This window comes from Atta colombica, unplaced genomic scaffold (genome assembly GCF_001594045.1).
Source record: "Atta colombica isolate Treedump-2 unplaced genomic scaffold, Acol1.0 scaffold107, whole genome shotgun sequence".
NCBI lineage: Eukaryota > Metazoa > Arthropoda > Insecta > Hymenoptera > Formicidae > Atta > Atta colombica.
Window position 1 is genome coordinate 3,905,857 of NW_017259192.1, and position 5,931 is coordinate 3,911,787.

At 25.7% G+C, this 5,931-nt stretch overlaps 1 protein-coding gene across 1 annotated transcript in view; it reads right to left on the reverse strand.

The window, feature by feature from the left end:
- Nucleotides 1–5,931, reverse strand: part of LOC108692910 (cytochrome P450 4C1-like) — a 35,131-nt gene that overhangs the window by 11,971 nt on the left and 17,229 nt on the right. The gene's annotated exons all lie outside the window — the stretch shown is intronic.

A 5,931-nucleotide genomic window follows, 5' to 3' on the forward strand; every position in this document is an offset into this window, starting at 1 on the left:
AAAATTAAAATTAATAAATACTTGCATAAAAATAAAAATGAATTAATAACTATAAATGTTTCCAATATTCTTTGCATATTGTTCTTAATCAAACACCATATAATTCAACCATTAATATATAGTAACCGCTATGTATAAATAATTTTGTTAATAGACATTTCTTATAAACAAAACAAATGTTAATTATTAAAATAAGATTGTCAATAAGTTTTACTTGCCTTGTGAACACCAAAAATTTAGCATGTGGCCGATAAATGGCAATGCTGGTACACTTGGTATATTATTAATCTGTCTCACGAATTTTACAAAATGAAAAAATTTATATAACATCATAAAAAGAATACTGAATAGAAATAAAGTGACAATCATTTTGAATGATTTGAAAATATTTTTAACTTTTTTCTTTTAGTTTTTGTTAACTCAAGTTACGTGATATATAATGTCCTGTAATAAGAAATGTAAAATTATTCTATTATATTATTTGTATATGAAAAAATGAATATAAACAGCTTATGTAAGATTAATTATTTAAGTCAGTGCTCGTAAAGATTTGCAAGATTTGGACCGATTCCATTTGGAGCGACCCCCACTACCGCTCGACGGCCCAGTCACCGACGGGAGTTCACGTGATGCTCTGGCTCAGGCATCTCTATAGTTTAGCATCTCTATAGTTTAAACGTCCAGAGATCGTACTTTAAATTATTAAAGAATATTTTTCTTGCAAAATAATTTTTATTTTCTTAAAAAAAATTAAACACTAAAGTTTCTAAAACATTTTATCATAATAATTCTTGCCTACCAGAAACCATTCAATAATTGTTATAAATTTACATCGAGAAGTTTCTATAACAGACTTGCGAAGATTGAAGTCAGGAAATACGTGAATCTGGAAATTCCGTACGAAGTCTTACAAAGTCTCAAGTAACAAGGATTCTATATCGCAATAACTATTTTCTTCTATAAGCGAATATAATTTTATCATTTTAAATTCTTGACTAACGATTAATTGTTAACATTTTCTTTAACGTTTGTAACACCGTCTTTATGTAATTGTTTAAAAAAGAATATTAAATCTCCCTATGAATTGCCATATATCCTACTCCTATAAGATATAAGGCAAAAATGCAAAGATTTCAAAAAGTATTTTTTTAATATGAAAAATAAATATTTCGGATTTCTAATATTTTTTTCATAGTAATAAAAAGTTTCACAGTACAAAGTTTTTACTACATAATTCGTTTATTATAAACATAGTAAATAATACTTAATAAATTAAGTTTTTGATACATGCAGCGTATATACCGGAGTTACCGTATATACATATAAGTAGAAAGAGGGAGAAAGGAAGGAAGGAGGAAGAGGGATATAAGGAGAGAAGAGGGAGGGAATCGCTGATCAAGTGATCTTTTTTAGATTTTCTAACAAGATGCCTCATTATTTCTCGGAAACTAATTATTGCACTTTATTGATATTGATAAATACATTGATTTGTTTAAATAATTAAAGAAGTAAAAATTCATAAAATTCGTGGTTTATTTCTATACAAAATCAACTAAAAAACGAATTTTACAAACGCGAAAATAAAATTCTTACATTTTCTTTGGCAAATTGTGTAGTTATAAAATAATAATGGCTATATTATTGATAATATTATATCGTTTTACATGTTTATAATTTCCTAAATCAATTATATTTATATTTTTTCTTATTTTTTTTATTATAAGATTTTAAATATAAAATAAAATTACAGTATAAAAATAGGCACACCTATCTGTAAGATCATATGTTATTTTATATTGCCTTATAATGTCAAATTGTCTTATCGAAGTTGAAGGCAATCATTAATTTATAGGAAAATCTTTAAGAAAATAAACTGCGTGTTAAATATTTGCAGAACAGTATAAAGTACATATCATCAAAAAATATTTTATATCAAAGTTAAAAAATTCTATACAAAAATTCTATATAAAAAATTTTATATACATTTGTAGGTATTTTGTGCACTCCTGCGAGAGAAAAAGAATTGGAATATATAGCATTATTGCCTACCATGCACTTAATTTTAGAACTCATTATGTCAGATGTTAATTTTTGCTTATCTTGCGAAAAAATTAATTATTGTAAAATTGCAAATATTATAAAAATTGCTATATTATTTAGGATAGGAAACACTTTCTGGTTTATATTTATGTTTCTAAAGTTTTTTTTTATTTTTAGCTTTTGTATAAGAAATATTATTCAAAGAGAAAGTGATATGTCGATATTGGTAACCTTGTTCTACATATACGTATAATTATTATGCTTCTCAAGTAATAAGCAAGTAAAGCGAATTAAACTGAATGAATATTATTTTGTGAGTTTCTTAATAATTAATGAGAAATTGTTAATAAATATTTACAAACATTAATTTGTTGACATTTCAACAAAAAGAGACAGCTCAGCGTTTTCAATTGCAACGATGCATTAAAAGGAGCGTTCAAGCAGTTACACATGAACGACACTTAATTCTTAGTTCTCGTGTTTCCAATGTTTTTTAACAAAGAATAATCTTACGATATATAGAAAATATTATTTACCTTCAAAAATAGTATTATTTCCATTTTATACATGTATAGCCGTTATTGTTTAGAGCGTTTTCCCCAATGCTTTACACACATGCCATAGCAACTGAAAACACTAATCTGTCCCTGTGAAAATCCCTTTCATCAAATTATATGACACTAATTTATTGATTTTTATAAATTAATTTTTCATTACTTGTTAAAGAAACTTGCAAATTGCTAAAAAACTTTTCCATTTAGTTTTGTCTGTTCTATCTGTTTACAAGAGGAATATCTCTTAGCCGCGGTTTGCATTTTACCTATTGTAAAATATGTTTATAATAATACGTTATGCGACTTTTTATTTATAATAATATATTTATTTTTATTCTTGAAGAAATTATTTAAATTAAAATCATCGATTTTTATTGTTCCCTTTTTATGCGATAATTAATAAGCAGATATAAATTTTATAGTTTAGTAAAAAAATTGATAAAAACTTACAAATTTTACAAATTTTATTTTATTTAGAATATAACTCTAGCTATTTTATTTTATTCTATTTGATTATAAATAAAAATGTTACATAATTTTTATTAGAATACTTTATGTGTAGGAGAAACAAAAAAATTAATAAGTACTGATAGAATCCCTATAAGAGAGTCACGTCAATCTTCAAAATTTTCATTGACTTTGAAGCAAAATAACGGAACCAATCATTGGTGCTATTTTTATATCTCCACTTTGAGTATCGTGAACGCGGTGATTTTAGAAATGTGAGAGTAGAATTTACGTTAAATTATATAATATTGATAAGTAGAACTTATATTAAATTACAAAATATTGACAGAAGTAGATCTATTTTCTACAACTGAACTAGTTTTACACTTTTAGAATTGAAATAGTGATAATACGAAACAGTAATGAAATAACACTTTTATTTAACAATACTTTTATTTTACAATAAAATGTCTTGCCATCGTCAAACTACTATATACTGGGAATTTTAAACGTCCTTTTTGATAATATGTTTTAATTATATCTTAATTATATTTTCTGCGAAAGAAGGCGTTAAAATTATATGATTGATAACAAGATTAAAATATTACTTTTGACGTTATCATATAATATCTGTATCTTTTATGCAATATATTTTTAATTCAAAATCTTTATAATAATATATAAGCTTATCTATTTATAATTTTGATATCTCTAAAATAATTTCATCACTTTATTAATCAAAGCTTCCGCCATGCTCTACTGTACTAGACCTGCTGTAGTAGAAAGGTCCCTTCTCTCTAATAGAGTCCCTCTTAGATGCCATTACTTTTTTATTTCACATTGACGCAACTCTTTTATAGGGACTCTAGATACTAACAGTAATACAAAGATTCTGTATATGAACCATATAATTAATTAATTGAAAGACGTGCACTACTAACGAAAAAAATGAATATAAAAAAATTTCTTACATGTATTTCTTTTCCTATTTTAATGTATGTAATATAGTTCTATAAAATAATATTTCATAACAATATTTATATTCCAAAATGATTCTGTCTAAAAATTGTATCATTAAAACAAAAATATCGTATAATTTTTAAAAATTATGTTTTACGCGAAGATGTTTATGCCAAACTTGATCTATGGTTAAATTAAGTCATAATTAAAGCAAGTTTAAATTTTTCCTTCAACGATTTATACTTATATTATAATACAATATAGAATAAAAAATAAATAACTTACCTTAGTATACGAAGTATTTATAAGTTACTATTACTGATTTTTATTTAAATATTTGTTACTTTTTAAACTCGTTTAGATGCTTATATTTCTAGAAATTCTTTTAGACACTTATATTACACTTTACAACTTAATTTTATAAATTATTCAATAATTTATTCATAAAATTATATAAATGATAAAATTATAACTGAGAGAACTTTGTCACAACTTTAGCAAACGATAGTAGAATTATCTTACTGCCATCATATCTTTGATTTAAACAGACACAGTAACTTCTTATAAATGTAATTCGATAACTACTACGTCATGTCTGACGAGGATTTTAACCAATGAGATATCTCCACGTCATGTCAAATGAAGTAAACATGAAATGTGGATATTGAAACCATATTATTTAGGAAAGGCCTTTGGAAGCCTCTTTATTACATTATACTGCGATTATAATATTATCTGAGAAATTTATGATAATGGGGTAGAATTAATAAGATTCTATTTCGGATACAATTTTAATAAAATTCATGCAAATCAAACTTATGAAAAAATAAAATAATTTCTCACATATTTAAGCACGACTCATGATTTGCACTTGAATAATTTTTGCTCATTAATAAAATACTTTCACATACATATCTCTTACATATATCTTACATATTACTCTTAAGAAATCACATCTGTCGATTCTTAGCATATTTCGATTTAAATAAGAAAAGTATATATATATATGCATGTATATATAGCATAATTTGTTTATATCAGAGAATGAAAAATAGAGCTAATTGATCTCTAATTACTATGATCCAACATTGAATGGTAAACACGAATAATAATAACAATTTCGAATCTTCTTAGCCAAAAATCTGACTAAATCAAATATCTCTGTATACAACCAAAAATTGAAATCTCTGAAGTTAATAAATTTTAAGATATTTAACTGTTTTTAAAAGATATTAAATATCCGTTTGTTTTTTAAATATCCGCCGAACTCTCGAAACTGTTGCACACGCAAAAATTAAAGTGAAACAAACATATATTTTCATTTCAACTTATTGTAACCGTGTGTTATACTAATATAGAAACTTTATCGATAAAGAACAGATGATTATGATTCTTGTTATGTATGCTATAAGCGTAGTATATATTTATTTTATAATTTTAAAAATATTTTATATATATATATATGTGCGAGCGTAACGTAGCGGTAGACTGCTCACACGAGACTGCTATGCCAGAGATTCCGGATTCGATCCCAGGCAGAACCGAAAAATTTTTCAAACGCTCGTAGCTCCTCTCAGGCAATAGCAACCGAATGTATCTTTGCCAAAAGAACTTCTCTAAAAAATCTCTCAAAAAATCGTCGGAATCAACTTTAAATAGTATTTCCCATATGATTGTGTACAATCAGCGTGCGTATCACAGGCATATGAGAGAAGAGAACCACGCTCGGCCACGAGCAATAAGAGATGATGATAATGATACACACACACACACACACACACACACACACACACACACACACACAAAATATACACATAATACACACACACGCGCGCGCGCGCGCGCGCACGCACACAATATATGTATCTATATATATGTCTCATTAAAATTAAAAAATAAAATTTTTTTAACAATAAAAAATATATAATAT